This window comes from Sebastes fasciatus, chromosome 3 (genome assembly GCF_043250625.1).
Source record: "Sebastes fasciatus isolate fSebFas1 chromosome 3, fSebFas1.pri, whole genome shotgun sequence".
Lineage (NCBI taxonomy): Eukaryota > Metazoa > Chordata > Actinopteri > Perciformes > Sebastidae > Sebastes > Sebastes fasciatus.
The window spans coordinates 14,724,788-14,742,658 of record NC_133797.1 but is presented as its reverse complement, the minus strand read 5'-3'; the positions used below and the strand labels follow the sequence as shown (position 1 = coordinate 14,742,658).

General features: G+C 40.8%; 1 protein-coding gene across 6 annotated transcripts in view; it reads right to left on the bottom strand.

Annotated features, from left to right (window-relative positions):
• Positions 1-17,871, bottom strand: part of crebbpa (CREB binding lysine acetyltransferase a) — a 58,943-nt gene that overhangs the window by 39,180 nt on the left and 1,892 nt on the right. The window lies entirely within an intron of this gene.

Below are 17,871 nucleotides of genomic sequence, written 5' to 3'. Positions count from 1 at the left end.
ACAAATATATTGAAACGATGGTTGAAACATTTAATATCCTGTAAACAATTTAAATCGGCTGGCAAATATTTACTCAAAGGGCAGGATCAAGGATTTCAACGGTTTACCAGAGCAGGCGAGAAAAAAAAGTAAAGGTTTCAATACAGAATCAATGAGTCATCTGAACGGCTCTTATGATCGGCTTTTATAGAGACCACCGGTCAAACTATTTAGAACGGATATCAGCTGACAACGATCGGTAGCACTCCTGACCTGATCAAAATGCAACAATAAGCTTCAGTAAAGCCAACAGAAAATAAAATAAAGAGCAAGACTTTTACAACACAAAACATTAAAATTCAATGGATATAGCGCTTCAAAATGCAGCACCATAGCTCACTGAGTCAATGGCGTGCTGGTCCAAAAGGAAAGCACCTTTTCCTAAAATATTAACCTGTTGATGACGTCATTGTTGGACTGCACACCGGGGACACTACGGCGAGCATAAACATTAGGGATGCACCAATACTGGATCGGATTTCGGGCCGATACTGACTCAAATAGCTGGATTGGATATCGGTGACAATGGGGCCAATCTATTTAATTCAAGTCTATGTTTGTATACAATATACATTATGTATTGGAAGTTTTGACCAATTTGTCATTCCTGTCTTACCAAGTTGCAGGTGTACGATTTATTATTTTAATACAATTCAGTAAAATTTTATCTATATATTTATTTGTTACATTTTGTTTTACAAAGTTAGGAGAGCGATGTTTAAGTCAAGCCCGATCTAGTCCCTTCCACACAGTGAGGCATGCAGTTTATTAATGAAACACTGGTATCGGTACTCAGTAGGGATGAAACGGTTCAGGTAAAAAATCTGAACCATTCGGTTCACTAGTCACGGTTCGGGACGTGTATGAATTGTTCGGTTCATTTGAAATAAGTTATGAGGCCGATTGTGTATTTGTTTTCATGTAGAGTGAGGCTCCTGTTTATTGTCACACTAGAAATCAAGGCCTATTGAAGGAGGCTGGGACATGGGCGGACATGGGTCTTGAGGTATGGGGGTTTAACACATGCGCAGTGTAACTGAAGACGCGGTCGTGTGTTGCTATTGGCTCAATTTCGGCGTGTGCAGACCAGATTTTACTGTGCATGTGTTGATGAAGGGTGACCCAGCCCCATTCACGGATTAAGTGGCGAGTGCGGCTGTCAGTCAGTTAAGGAAATGGCGAGTGGACATGATAAAGTACAGTTAGAGGATCCAACAGCATCGTTTTGCTCTGCTGTATGGGAGCATTACGGATTTAGTGTTACCTATGAAAATGATGGAGAAAAAAAGTGGTGGATAAAACGGCAACTGTGTAAGCACTGTGCAACATGTGTGGTTTATGCTAGCGGCAAAACATGACTAAAGCATCGGGGAGGTTTATAGTGAAAGATATGCAGCCTTATGCAGTCGTGGAGGACGCTGGATTTCAGCATATGATTAACATAACGTTACTTGAGCCGCACTATAATATTCCCTCTCGCCAACACTTAAGCAACAAATAATTCCAGCAGAACAATCCCTGTAATGTGTTTTATATTTATCAGTTATTTTTAAATAACACAGTGGCACAGAAATCCAACCGTATTCCTCCAAATACTGCACTTTGAGAGGAAAAACGAATCTTTCAATTAAGAGCTGACAATCAGGTAATTGAGACATATGTTAAACTGTTCTTTTTTTTTTAGTATAGTTCTGGTTGAGCTTATGCTTCAATTTATGTTGATGGCCTTAGTTTATAATTACATATTTATATGAAAATAACAAAGCTGCATTTTCGTTTGCACTAACTACTGTAGAAGACCTATTCTTTCAATTAAGATTTTACAATGAAGAAGAGTTTATGTTCCGTACGTAAGCCACACTTTTGTTAAGGCAAACGTTTGTTAACTTATTTTTTGCCAAATAAATGAAAAGCATGTTGAAATCTTTACATGACCTCCTCGCTGTAACATAAATGTACCAAACCAAACCGAACCGAACACCGTGACACCAAAACCGTGATATGAACCGAACCGTGAATTTTGTGAACCGTTCCACCCCTAGTACTCAGTATCGGCCGATACCTAAGGGTATCGCTATCGGTATCGAGATTAAAAAAGTCGGAACGGTGCATACCTAATAAACCTAGCTTTACTGCTTTACTCCTCAGCTGACACTCTTTCTCAGTCCAAATGTTCACAAACATTCCCAATTATGGGATATTAATGAGCCAACATGCAAACGACTGGTGCTGCACTGTGGCCATGTCCCTGCAGCACAGACACAGAAACAAGATGCAGCGCGATAATAAGAGCATCACTACTGGCTGACAAACATAGTGTGACAAGAGAGAATCCAGCAGCACTCAGGGTTCCTGCTGGACGGAGGAGGAATATTTATGTCACACCATCCAGAGGTGTGGGCATAATGCTGAGAGCCTGGGGAGCCATGATTTGTTTGAGATGAAGTGACTGAGACAGCGAGAAAAGATGTGAGGTGTGTGTGTGCATTAGGGCTGTCCTCAACCACCTCTCTGACTAATCAATTATATTTATATGTGCTCGTCCAGTTGGGAGATGTCACTGTTTGCGTTTGGTGTGCGAGAGTATACTGGTTTATGTCCTCCGTACTGCCTCGACCTTTAGTTCCATAATCACCATTTAAGTGTTGTATTCTGTGTTTGCAGTATGTTACGGCTGGTGAGCATAAGCTAGTGAGTTTGGAATGCTGATGTCACTTTAAAAACTGCACTGTGTGTACTGTGAGGTAGGCGGGGCACAAATGGTTTTCAGAATGATAATCACAGTAGAAGGTGCTGCCGGTGCTTACCTTCATGACATGTCAGAGCACCTGTCACCTGCTGCTCTTCATCTAACTAGACCGCCGGGGTCTGGTTCCTGTTTTACCACTACTCTCTTGCAGTACCATACCTTGCAAAAATGATCCATGAGTATTAACCATAGTGTCTCACCATGACGTCACCCATATGTTTGTGGACTACTGTTTTTAAGCTTCGAGTTTGGCATTTGGTTGTTTTTTAGCCATCGCCATGTTATGTTTTTTTGCAGCCAGAAGTGAGAGGAGGGTGGAGCTTAGCACAACCAGGCAACCAAAAGGGTTATAATTAACTTTCATGAACTGAAAACACACTGAAAGGGTTAAAATTGTAAGACAAAAACACGGACAACTCCCAGACCGGACAACGCCGTGGTAGCGACCTGTCAATCACAAGGTAGCCCCGCCCTTAAGGGTATCCTGCTTTATGGTCTATTTGACTCTAGATGGGACCATCATTTATGAAATGAACATCATGCTGTATTGAAGAAGACTTGAAACTAGCGATTGAGACCATAAACTCATGTTTACAACGTTTACTGAGGTAATAAATCAAGTGAGAAGTAGGGTCATTTTCTCATAGACTTCTATACAATCAAACTTCTTTTTGCAACCAGAGGATTCGCCTCCTGCTGGCTATTAGAAAGAATGCACGTTTAAGGTACTTCAGCATTGGCTTCATTTCTCGCTTCTCTACCGAGCCCCCAGGAAGAGCACTTGGCGTTGATGCAAATTTTCATAGTGGCCAAACGGTGGTACAACTACTTAGTTAGTCGGTCATGTGATGCCATTGGGCCCAAAAATACTTTTTCCCATAGATTTACATTGGGAAAGAGACGTCTGTAGCTCAGCGGATAATTTTTTTTAGGTGACTCAACTTCCCAGTATGAACACTTGAATAGCCCTGATTTAAATCATTAGGTCCTAAAAGATGTAAAATGCACAAATAGCTGAATCCTATTTATTTCCCTTCCTCCGTTCATGTGAATGAGACCCAGACAGAGGCTGGACCCCGGGCTGGGAGGTGGAGTTAAAGAAAACGCTACTCCGCCTGCTCTATGGGTCCAATGACTGCAGAAGATCGCCGGCAGTTCCGGGTACTTTATCACTCGGCAGTCAAGCCGTTTTGGCTTCATGTGCCACTGAGCAACTCTCATAGGAATGAATGCGAGCCCGCCTCCAATGCTGTATCCAGCTATCTTTATACATCCATGTTCTCCACTGGTAATAGCAAACCAAATAGAAATCCTTTCAAATAGTCAAGTATTTAGAATGTGCAGGACACACAGGCAGGAATAGGGATGTCCATAATTAACCGTTTAACCGTCAACCGACATTAAGCATTTTAACCGATTAACGCTATCGGTTAAAAGAAATGTTAATAATTAACTCAAAAGCTGAGAGGAGCAGCTCGTCTCTTTAAGGAGAAAAGCTGGTCCACCTTAACAGCCCACCTTAAGAGGCGGAGCCGGAGTTGCAGGATACAGGAAGTTGGCTCTGGTCTCTGAATCACTTGAGCGGAGCGAAAGAGTTGTAGTTTCGTAGCATTTATTCACCGACAAATAAACTGTACACACACTGCTATATCTACGTTCTATAACTCCACCAACAACCTCATACTCACTGCGAACACACGGTCTGTTGGAAACTCGCTAAAGTTACACAGACTACGTGTGCGGCGACGAGCACAAAGCCTCCGGCAATACTAGAGCTGCTAACGTAGCACACACACTGTTGGACACTCGCTAAAGTTATGCCGGACAGACAAAGTATCGTAACGCCGGGCAGACACACATCTGACAACCTGCTAAGCTAAACTAAATGTGCGGTGGAGACTTTTACTGGGAAAGTGGCGGCGTGTCCGCGATACAACACGCAGCATCGTAGCTGCTAAGTTAACGCTCCCGGACGGGTGAACTGGGGACTCCCATCAACAAATATCTGTTGTGCTCCTACAGCTGGTACACAGCTGCATGCGAGGCACAAACCTTGTCGGTTAACGAGGGTCGGTTATCGGTTAAGAACATCTTTCAAAATGAGCATCCCTAGCAGGGAACAATAACAGCATTTAAAAAAATATATAGCATTTCTACCTCAGCCGCTACGTACATTTTAAATAAGTAAACTTAATAAAATAAAATTAAGTTTTCTCACTTGAGTGGGGGTGCCAACAGAGGGTGCTCCAGCAAAAAAACGCAGGGTGTCATCTCACAAAAAAAGTAGAACCTGGTTCAACATTTTGCCCGTTCACAACACATGTTGGCAAGCTGCTGTGGTGGCCAATCAAATACGTGCCAGTGCACATTTCTGATAGCTTACTTTGTAACAGTAAAGTGTTTCTGGTATTTAACGCACGACTGGCTGGTAGTACCATCGCTAACAGAGACAGCAAATTACTGCAGCTGCACAGCTGAAGGTAGTGAGAGCGGAGGAATGCCACTTCATCTAAAAGACATATCCAAATCAAACTTATCAGTTATTAACATACAATTAACAGGGCCTTGGTCTTAACGCTAGGAGAGGATAGTACTGAGCAGATAGACTTAAACAGTCACCCTCCCATCTGCTGTCTGCTGGATGTCTTCATTGAGATTCAGTCAGAATCTAGCCTTTAATGAGGGCACTTGGCCTACGTACTTCCCCGAGTAAACACAGCCTTCCAGATCTGCCGCTCTAGCCCACTGTCTGTCCCTGGCATCAGGCAAGCAGGTGCTCCATGAGGAGGAAGCTTGTTTAAGGCTGAAGGGACCATCCGTCTTTCCCTCCCTGACTCCACTCTAACCAGCAGCCACATGGATGCTGGTCTCAGAGCAGCAGCATTCAGTTCAGCCACATGCGCTCAGGCTTGGCCATGCATTCATTTCTGAATGGACACAGAACACACACACACACACAAACACACACACACACAGTGTGACCTTGCCCCCAGGCTCCTTGGCTGGAGACCAAAAATGCAAAGCAATGTTTTGGTTAGGTAGCGCCACATGCAGTCAGGGGAGCTCCAACCATGTGAGGAGGGGGAAGGGAGACAGAAATGGAGTACTATTCTTCTCTTCTTACAGCCTTCTTTTCTCACTTTCCTCACTTCCATTTGTTTCCCATTACTCCTTAAGACTAAGGCTGGGGCGATTCGTCGACGTAGTCGATTACGTAAATACGTTGATTTACGTAACGTGCGTCCACGCATCGGATGACGTAATGAAAATGCGCTGCACCCGGTCCGAGCATGGATTCTGATTCCCCCAGAGAGCAAGAAGTGTCAAAAAAACCTCTCCCACGTTCATCAAAGGTGTGGGAATACTTCAAACAGAGACCAACAATGCGGTGCTCTGTAAGTTGTGCAGAATGGAGATGGCGTACTACAGCAGTACAAGTGCAATGCACAAGCACCTGACAAGAAGGCATCCCGGAGCGCTGAGTGAAGAAGACAGCAACAACACACCACCGTAAGTCCTGTTTACTTTTTCATCACCCAGATTGTAAAAGCGCGGGCGTGTTTCTGTTAGCAGTAGTCATTTAAAGTTTGTTTTTAAAATGTTTCTTCATCACCACCATGTTAAAAGTATTTTATGGACCACTGTTATGGTAACGTAACGTTACACTACGCTTCATCTAATGTTGTTATTCGGCCGTTACATATTTTCTGTTTACTTTAACGGCGATGTACAAGTGAGAAAAGGGCTTATAGTAACATGACATATTGTTCTACAGTCTGTGACTGTTAGTCTGTAAATAGTTTCAATTATTTCTCTCTTGCTCCACACTGATGCAAAAGTACATTTGCTAGTGTTTATCTTAACTGCATATTATTACAGTGATGAAATAAATCCATGTCTAAACCATTTTAAGTTTTAAGTTAAGTACTTAAGTAAAATTACCGATGAGGATTATTATTATTATTATTAGCCTAATGTCATAACACAGCAGTGCTGTGGAAATTAGACCTGTTTTAAAATGTGCCACTATTATCATTATTCTAATGGCTTTCTGTGTCTCTTTTTCAGGATAAGACAAAGCAGAGTGGAGGACTTTTTCCACAAAAACAACATTGCACTTTATTCCTTTTACATGAATTTACAATACAAGCTCTTGTTTTAATTTTATTTTGGAGAAATTGTATGTTGGACTGAAAACAGATTACCAGTAAAGACTGGGATATTGTTTGTTGTGAAATAATGCCATAATAATATTCTTGTTTTATGTATGTTTATAAGAGAAGATATTTGAATAAAGTACTGAAATAATGAGTCAAGTTTTTGATATCTATTTATTTATTTATAAAAAAAAATATTTCCAATAATTGATGAATTAGTCGTTAGATTAATCGACTAATCGAAAAAATAATCGTTAGGTGCAGCCCTACTTAAGACTCTTCTTTCTCTAAATGACTGATCGACACAGCGCTCTCTACTTTTGTTATATCCCCAGTAGCTCCTGTCTGGGAGTTGGTGGCTATAAATATCCACAAAAGCAGCCCCAGTAGTGGTCCAGACTGGGGGTCGTCTGTCATCTTGCCTTAGGGCTGAGTGTCTGGCCTTAGAGGGACAGGTGCAGCATGGTCGCCCGGCCTTTCACTTGCTGTTTAGTATCACACTAAGGAAGAGCAAGACAGCTACTTAGAGCTGGGAGGATACTCTATCTTCTGCGTTTACAACAATACGTTAAGGATCCTAGGAGTGGGTAATAAAATCTGAAGTTGGAAGGAGGTGTGGGGAAATGAAATGCTATTAAGTTATGGCTGTATGGATTAAATTTTTTTGAGAACCATGGAGGATTTCACAATAAAAACTGATTTTCATATGAACGTGGACTCAAGAATTAGTCAGTGCTACTTGCATAATAAGTTATAGAACTTCAGGTTTAAGCATTTTACACAAATCAGGTTGGACACACATTGCTGGACCAACAGAAATTGCATCCATAGATAAATGTGTCAGCTACGCAGCATGCAAACCACAACGGCTTTGTTTACATTCCAGTGAGCAAACCCTTTGGGACAGTGGACTTTAGGACAGTTCGCCGGTTGACAGTAACGCCGGGAGCAGGGGGCCCCGCCCATGCCCACAGGGAGAAGGCGCAGCGAGCAGGGGTGTGTGGCGTTGTCGGCAACCCACCCAACCTGTCTTGAAACACAGACCCTGTCACGTTTACAATGATTTGTAGGTGTGACTTTTTTGCTGGGACTTGGAGAGCTGCAGCATTACTCATAGACAAATGGAGAAACTCCCAACTCGACCGGTCAAAGGTGTAACTTCATCACTCACTCACTCAGTGACAGACTTTCGCGTTAATAGGGCTGGTCCCTGCTTCGCTGCTATCCAGTCAAAAACTACACAAAATGCTTGCAATGATTTGGTCTCCCCTCCTCCTCTCTGTGTTAAAAAGTGAGTGAAATCACTTGGAGCTATACAGGTGATCTCACAGACGCTTTGTTTTTATCCATCTCTTCTCTCATCGCTTGGTGACATACACTGACATATCATCACTGAAACAGCAGGATGCTGTGCATTTTGGGTTCACTTGCTCCCAACACTGTGTGTTAGGAGACTTTCCAGTGTTTTGACAAAACTCAACTTTTGACAGCTAATGTATCCATAGAAAACAAAGAAAGAAAGGATCATAAATGTGTAAGGATTTACATAACTGATTTGGATGGATCACAAAATGCCTTGATCTGCCTCTATCCTGATTCTTAAAAATTGGCTCATCTCTACTCCTGCCTTCATTGCCCACTTCACCGGTGTCTCCCGAGTTTGAGACAACCTGGACCCTGACTCAGATGATGATCCACCAACAGCATGGAGAGAGATTATTACTGATCTACAGAAATGTCATTTTGACAGACTGGAGGCCTTGGAGCGCGTCTTGTGTGACCACTACGGGTCGACAGAGCGGTGCCCGCGCAGCTACACTGCTGGTGCATGCAGCAGGATTTCCTACCGGTGAAGCGAGTACTTGCAGGATCGAGAAATCTCGCGTTTAGAGAGCTGGTAATTGCAGTCTCCATTACGGTAGCAGAGCGCAGGTTCAGCCTTCAGAACTAAATTTTAACTGCCATGAGAAGTTGTCTGTCCGCGGAAAAGACTACGGGAAAAAAAATCATTCATCTGCTTCAAGTGTGTTGACATGAAGAGTGACCGCACGGTCGGTCTCGTGTCTCTGTTCAGCTTTTCCCTCTATGCCCTAATAAATGCATAATCTATGAGCTTTTTCTGTATATTAATTATTAAAATAATTGTCATTGTAAGTGCTGCTGTCTCAGTCTTTGTCCAAAAGTCAAAATTTATTGAAAAGAGATAGATGTAATCACTTCCAAAATGCAGGTTTTTATCTAATAAAATATTCTGCTTCAATCCATATTTGTTGGCATTCAGCCTTTCAAAAACAACATTTTCACTGCAGTCAAAACTGTCTACTCTCCCACTTGCTTGCACACACACAAAGGAAGGTGCACACCTGTAGTTAAAGGACATTGGAATTTCCATTAGAAAACCTCAATAAAAGTTTTGAATGTAAAAAATGAAATGTTGTAGGCCTACAGCACTAGTGGCTCAGTCCGATCCACTTTGTTTCTCATTTACAGAGCCAGGGCTGTGTATGAACACAGGATTTTTTTTCAGCGCACACAGAACGTACGTATCGCGGACCGTGAGGAGAAATTCGCTGAATTTGAAGTTTATTGGATTAGAATCGCAAACGGGGCGGAGCTTAGATGGAGACAGAATAATTCTGGTCAGCAAGTTTTGTGGTGCAGCAGCTGTATATATAGCAGAAGGCTAAGCTAAACTATTAGCAACGTTTTCTCTCCATCTCTTATGTATTGTTCCATGTAGCTCGCTAGAGCCTCAAATCACAGTTTGTCATCTCAAATGTACAGCAAGATGACTTTTTCAAAGTGTTTCCTTAACCTACTACTCAGGTGATTCGTGTTTGCCTCCAGTCTTTCCGTTGTTTTGCTTCGAGCTAACACTGTGAAGTTATCATGACGTTGACTGTAAAGGGTCTATACTATTTGTATAATTTAAGGCTGTTAATCTATTCAAATATTTAATCGCGTTTAATTGTATGATTGTCCAGGACTAATCGCGATTAATCTCACATTTTTTATCTGTTCAAAATGTACCTTAAAGGGAGATTTGTCAAGTATTTAATACTCAGCAAATATGCTGCTTATACATGCAAATGTATGTATATATTTATTATTAGAAATCAATTACAACACAAAACAATGACAAATATTGTCCAGAAACCCTCACAGGTACTGCATTTAGCATACAAAAAATACTCTAATCATTACATGGCAAACTCAAGCTCAACAGGCAACAACAGCCGTCAGTGTGTCAGTGTGCTGACTTGACTATGACTTACCTAAAAATGCATGTGATTATCATAAAGTGGGCATGTCTGTAAAGGGGAGACTCGTGGGTACCCATAGAACCCATTTTCATGACGAGGGACCCATTTGAAAATGGCCAGGACAGTTTTTCCTCACCAAAATGCTGCGCAAGTTTGGAGTGTTATTTAACTTAATATGAGCTAATATGACATTGTACCAATGGATTCCTTAAGTTTTCTAATTTCATATGATAGTAAGTATAGTTTCATATGTTTTCTAGTATCATATGTTACCAGTATCTTCACTCTTGCTTTAAAACTGATTTTTGTTGGCGTTTAGCCTTTCAAAATAAAAACATTCAGCGCGGTCAAAAGACTGCCGCACACAAAGGTAAGCACCAACTGACGAGTTATATTCATAAAAGAAAGTTGATTTATTAAAAAAAAAAAAAAAGATTAAGTCATTTAACCTGATGAATGACTTTCAAATTGAGGATTTGTTCCAGGATTTAAAACAATTTTTTTTAGGGTGATGACATCATAAAGACATTAACAGACATTCAAGGCTTCATTTGAAAACCTCAATCAATAGAAGCTTTGAATGTAAAACAATTGCATTTGGTACCTTCATTCGGCCCTGCTTTTATGTCGATATGGAAAACAGTTGCTTATACCTCCAGCAGTTACAGAGCAACATTAGCATTAATTTGGAGTCATGTATCTGGCCACTTGGTAATTGTAAGTCACTGTCTTTTAGCTCTGTTCTTGGTCTCTACTAGGGATGTTTAATCAGTTCTCCATCTTGTTTTTGCCTCACCTGATTGGTGCATTTCCATGTTAACTTCCTGAAAATCTAACTTTATATCCTCAAAGCACTCTCTTGCTTCTCATCCTCACCAGGTTATACGCCTCATATACCCGCTTAATTACTAAGTCAAAGGGACGTATCACATTTGCTGGAATGAGTAAGGCCATCTCTTCCAGTAATAATGTGCGGAGGTCCAGTCAAATACAGATGCAAGAGATTTAATGCTTATGCAAAGCTTCATATCCAGACACATCAGAATTACTCAAAGAGGTCCACTTTGGGGTGGAAAATCTATATTTGGAAAGCAAGCTTTTTTCATATAAATGTTTGCAGAAACAAAAAGCTGAATTTTCTAGGTTGTCTAAAAACTATTTTTTTAGCCTCATTCTCACTCTCTACCTCACACACAGATGCAGACAGCTGCAAGTCGAATAAGCACAAATAGCAATACTGGCTAATAGAAACTTATTGTATTTTAACAAGGGGAAACAAGCCTACATACATGCACATACACCATAATTACCAATCAGCCCATCCTGCAAACAAAGCCATCTAAAAAATAAGAGACGTTTGCATAAACGTTTCACATGGACGGGGTAGGTGGGTGGTGACACATCACCCTCCATTTCCCCTTGTCCGCTCTGCTGCTCTCCCTTCTTTTTGTTAGGGTTTTTCTGGTTGCCCGAAGTCAAAAGCATAAATGGCTCCATTAGCGGCTGCGTCATGAGCTTACTGTCTGCCTGCAAGGCTTTAAAGATGCCATTTGCACAGTGGTAAGTGAACATTTGTGTGTTTGAGGGGTGGGCTGTTTCACTGACATGGCCGTGACTGACACATGGAGTTGAACTAAGATCCTAGCAAGGCATGTATCAAATATTTACTAGTTAGGTTTTAACACACTTGAGGCTTCTTCTTGTGAGCAGAAACACAAGAGTATGCAGAGACTCACCCATACACACCCTAACTTTGCCAGAGTAAAGAGGGGTATTACCTATTAGGAATGGGACAATATACCTATCTCCCGATTTGATACAATCATGTTAGTATTGCGATTTTTAAGTATTACGATTCTACAAGTATTGCGGTTTGATATTACGATTTATTGTGATTTTTGTTAACTTTTTTAACACTAGACCATGGGAAAAAGTTTAATCACACACTTCTGGGGTCTTTTACTTCGGAAAATATCTAAATGAATACAATAAAAATGTTTAATTTTCAGCATGTATGTAGTCAGAGATGTCCTGAAGTCAAATATATCAGTCATTGTCTGGCATTTTCCAGCAATCCAAAAATAGATTTTTTCCCCCCACAAATTAGTGGCATTATCTTTTTAATTTATAAGGGACATGTAATGTTTTATACTTCTGGTGAATATAATTCAATCAATCTTATTTCCATATATGTATTTTGTATATACAGTTTCCTTTGTTAACACCTTTTAGTTTCTTCTTAAAACCGTCCGTAGTCACACGTGTATACTTCCACTAACTTCGCCAAGTCCGTCGCTAGCTCTCCCCGTCAGCTCCTTTTGACTGTATTTACCATAAATGTCAGTGTATGGGTGCTCTACAGTTGTAGCATCGCCTGATTTGACCACGGAAATGCGAGTGGCAGCTGGCTTGACCGCACGCTACAGCAATACGATAATGTTTCCTATCCATGGTAGAGTTAGTATGCAGCTTTAGACATGATATCTAGCTCTGCTTTTCCTGCAATATGTGAAACCCAAAGTGTTTCCATACTTTACTCTATGTGTGTTTACATACTTTGGATTTAATACTGTATGTGAGCGTTCAAGTCGTATCCATGCTGACCCTCCGCTGTTTTGTATTTCCTCGTTGCAGCCAGCTGCGGTTTGTTTTGGTTGATGGATACGGAACGGATATGACGTCACGTTACTCTGACTACAACAATAAAAGCTGTAACTTACTTCTACCTCTGCATTGACTCAAATGAAGCAAATATATCGATTCCGGCATTAAAAAAAATTTGAGAAAAACAAATTGCGATACATAGGTGAATAGATTTTTTTCCCACCCCTAATGATTAATATGTAATGTATGAAAATACAGCAGGTCTGGATGTACATTAACACATTTTTGTCCCAATTTGGAATAAGTCATTACATAGTCAAGACATCTAAATAAAACATATACTCACTACCAATGTTTAATTTTTGTGGAGAGAGGGGCAAGGGGGCCCAGAGACTCGGCAGAGTGACACATGGCCTGAATAGAGAGACAGGCGGCACGTGTTTGCTCTCTGCCACTACAATAAAAAGGAACCTCCCCAAACGCACACAAAACACAGTACACACACACACTGCAAGTATATATGATTTACTACACATCTAATTATGCAAACACACCCCATAAACATGAGCTACATTACACTACCAAATGGGACGTGCAGCTGAAACCAGGCGCTACTGCAAAAGGCAAAGGCCAAATGTCAGGGAAGAGGGGTGCTGCTCACAAAGCTTCAGGCATGACAGTCATCAAAGACTGAAAGCCAACTCTTTATCTGCAGTAATTTACGGCCAATGACGGCGTTGCCCAGTGCTGTCCCATGGGGTCCGTTAGGTCCCAATTGGAACTGGCGAAAACTATAAAGAGTAGGCGTGCCGTGTTTAATGATTGATCACTGCAGACATGTGGTGCCTCTGCCATGTGTGATGGGCACTGTAATTCATCGTTGGCCTGTCAGCTGCTTTTGCTGAAAGGCTGTCCAACTTATTATTCTTGTTGCAGACCAAACAAAATCCAACTCGATGAAGAACACATGCCATTTGATAGACGTGATGCTCTCTAGAAAACAATTGCCTAGCTATGAATAAAGATCTACATGCCTACGACTTCACTTGCGTGATCCCGTCCACTGCCCATTTCGACACCCCGTTGCAACATATGAAACAAATTGGCACGCAAACACTTCTGCAGGCATGGAAGCAAGCAAACAAACTTGATCAACAGATGTAACATACATTATTGATGTAACATGATTCTACCCAACCTTAAAGTGGAAATGAAACGTTCAACCAAGTTAAGCTGGTTTACTAAAGGGATTTCCACTCTAATGAACAATTATACAACAAACGAATTAAAGAATAAAGAAAATCCCTTTCAAGATTCCGAAGACTGGGGCTCCCCGTCCACACCGCTCGGAGCTGTTGCTGACAGCGTGTGTGCGTCGGCTTGGTAATAAAAACCGAGTAAGTGAGTTAGTACGTTAGTTGAAGGAAAACACAGATAACATCAGGACGATAATGTCTCTAGCGTTAGCTTTGGAGATTAGTTTTACTTTGTGATGGTAGTTTTGGTATGTTAATGTTGAGTCGGTAGCTAGCAGAAGCTACCGGCAAGTTACGTAAACAATAGGGATGTGCATTCCAAGCAAAAATACTATTCGATAATCCCTGGGAACCAGACGATGATTTTTCGGAAAAACCCTTTCGTAAACCAGCTTAACTTTGTTGAACGTTTCATTTCCACTTTAAAAGCCTTGGTACATCTCTCTGTGGTCCGTGTGCAGCTGGGTTATCAAGGCAGCGAGTATTTGAGACACACAGCCACTGAAGTGATTCTGACTACTGCTGCTGGCCACAGGATAACGCCATGATGCTAACACACGCTAACTGCCATCAGTCACACCGGAGGAGTGGATGTGCCACGGCTGCAATGTTTTGAATTTGGACTGCTGTTACCCATTTTTAAACGCTAGCGGTCAGTGCTACATATTGTTCCTTTAATGTGTTAGGAAAAAAAATTTACTTCTTACACATCCAGCAGACACAGAGCAACATTACCATTTATGTGGATTTGTGTTGGTATTTTTGCACTGTTAGTTTTCGACAACTCTTGAGAATCCTTTCCCTGATAGATGTTTGGCTTTCTTCACCAACCATATGGTAACATTGTCTGTTTTTTAGCTGGACACAGTGTGTACTGCGAGTAAACCAGAACTTTTTTGGTGGAAACAGTTGCCTACAGAGTTTGATGAGACCAGCATGCGCAGGCAGTAAAACCAAAACACTAAGCTAAGAGAGGCTAAAAGTTGAGAGCCCAGGCGCCTGGGTTAGCTCAGTTGGTAGAGCGGGCGTCCATGTATTAAGGCTTGGTCCTGACCGCGGCGGCCCGGGTTCGAATCCGGCCTGTGGCCCTTTCCGCATCCACTCTCTCTCTCTCCCCCCTTTCAAGACTCTATCCACTGTCCTGTCATAAAAATGGAAAAATGCCCCCAAAAAAATAACTTTAAAAAAAAAAAAAAAAAAAAAAGTTGAGAGTCTGTGATCATTGTGATTTCAATCCATTTTAATAAAAAGAACATTGATCGATGCAGGTTTAACAGATTGTTGTACTATGGGTTGTATATGCCTTAATTTTGCTAAGCTAGTACGTCCTCCACCCGTGTCTGCTATTATAAATTAGTCCCAGCAGTGTCTAGTAAACCCAGTTTAGCCTGCAGGAGTTGTCTGCTGGCTAATGTAACATGTTTTGCTACCACTGAGGAAATTAATTCCTAACAACCTCTTTACCACAGAAATGGATCAGAGTCATCTGTCAAGCGGCCAAGAAACACAGTGTCACAGAACATCATATCATATCGTAAAATGACAAGCCTGGAGATATTTTTATGTGTAAAAAAAAAGTTAGAGGAAATCTTTTTTGGGGAGGTCTAAAGACAACCACTTCCAAGAGCGTGACAAGCGAGTGGGTAAGTGTGTGACAAAGTAATACTAATGTTTACTACACCAGTAGCCTCCTTTGGTATTTTTTTTTTTTATTTTCAAATTATATTTAGTAAGTTTATGTAAATGGAACAATAAATGTAAAGGGTATTCAACAGAGTATGACAGCAAACATTATTATAATCTTTTTTGTCTTCTTCAAACTGCATTTATGCAGGAACAGGTGGGCTGTCTTATCAAAGTCCCTGTAAAATCCAACATCATAGCACTACTTTGAGAGGGCTCATACGCTGAGAGGGCACATCACTTTGCAAATGAAATAAAGTATTGATTGAGTTAATCTTTGCATTCAAAATATAAATAAAATCGAGGATTGATACAGTATCACAAAACATATCACAATACTCAATATTAAAGATATTTTCTTACACCCCGAACTCCAACACATTTCAACAGTGCGTGTGCCTACAGAGAGAAATGTCATAAAAACCTTGCGTGTATCACAATCAGCAAGAACCTCAGCAAATAAAATATTTGACCATCACACTAGACACACCTGAGCACTGAACGCAATAAATACAATGAATTCTCCCTTCAAATGAATGCAACTGCTTTTGACCCAGCATGGACATTTGATCAGCTATATTAGACATAGATTTGACTGTTTTTACCATAAATGTCAGTATATGGGTGCTCCACAGCGTCGGCTGATTTGACCACGGAAACGCGAGTGGCGGCTGGCTTGACCGCACGCTACCGCAATACGATAATGTTTCCTGTCCATGGTAGAGTTGGTATGCAGTTTTAGCCATGATATCTAGCTCTGCTTTTCCTGCAATATGTGAAACCCAAAATGTTTCCATACTTTACTGTATGCGTGTTCACCACTTTGGAATTAATACTGTATATGATGGTTCAAGTCGTATCCATGCGGACCCTCCGCTGTTTTGTATTTCCTCGTTGCAGCCAGTTTTGGTTTTGGTTTGTTTTGGTTGACGGATACGGAACGGATATGACGTCACGTTACTCTGAGTACAACAAAAAAAGCTGTAACTTCCTTCTACCTCTGCATTGACTCAAATGAAGCATATTTATAGATTCTGACATTAAAAAAATCGATTTACAAAATCGTAAAAAAGAAAAGAAATGCGATACATAGGTGAATAGATTTTTGCATGGAAATTTGATTAGCTATATAAGACAGATTCCAGATGTCTGTATACCATGAATTGACATGGCATCTGATCTCAGAATAATGGTTGCATTATTTGGATGAGAATTATAACTAAAACTACAACTTCCTACACAGAGTAGGAACACAGTCGAGCAGATGCTCTTTGCTAACATCCATATACTCAGTTGTCAGTGTGATAAACACAGTTAAGACTAGTGTAATGTCATGAAACAGCTCTGCAAGACATCCAACTTTACACTCTTCAACCAGTTTTTGCTTCAACTATTTTAGAGCAGCTTGAACTGTGAGGTAATTTTGTAAACTGTAGTTTGCAGTGCTGTTATAAATTGTATTGAGTTATATACCTCATGGAGGTGGTATTTATTGCAGAACAGTTACGATACAACTTTATTGTCAGTTTGCACTGAAATTCATTTTGCATCCATAGGCAGCTCAGTTTGAGAAAAAGTACACATACAATAGACATACTGCTACCATAAACAAACAGACAAGTAAAACCCATCAGACAAAAAACAAAACACATCACAATTATACATAACCCATTAAAAAAATTACCATCTGTCCTCTGGATTTACATCTCCTTAGCAGCACATTAATTATTATTTAGCAACATTTTATAAGGACTAATTAGGCTGCATTAGCACCAAGGCAGGTGTACCTAATAAACTGGCACTTGAGTGTACAGGGCAGGTCCTTGCAGTTACACCCTAACCACAGAAACCAAACCACAAACACTGCAGTTAAATGCAATAAAAACAACAGTAACTAACTATTACTAGCTAGCTTTTTTTTTGCTGTGTAGGAACAGAGTGGAGCAGATGCTCTTTACTAACATCCATATACTCAGTTGTCAGTGTGATAACTAGTGTAATGTCATGAAACAGCTCTGGAAGACATCAAACTTTACACTCTTCAACCATGTTTAGTTTTTGCTTCAACTGTTAGGTAATTTTGGAAACTCTAGTTTGCAATGCTGTTATAAATTGCATTG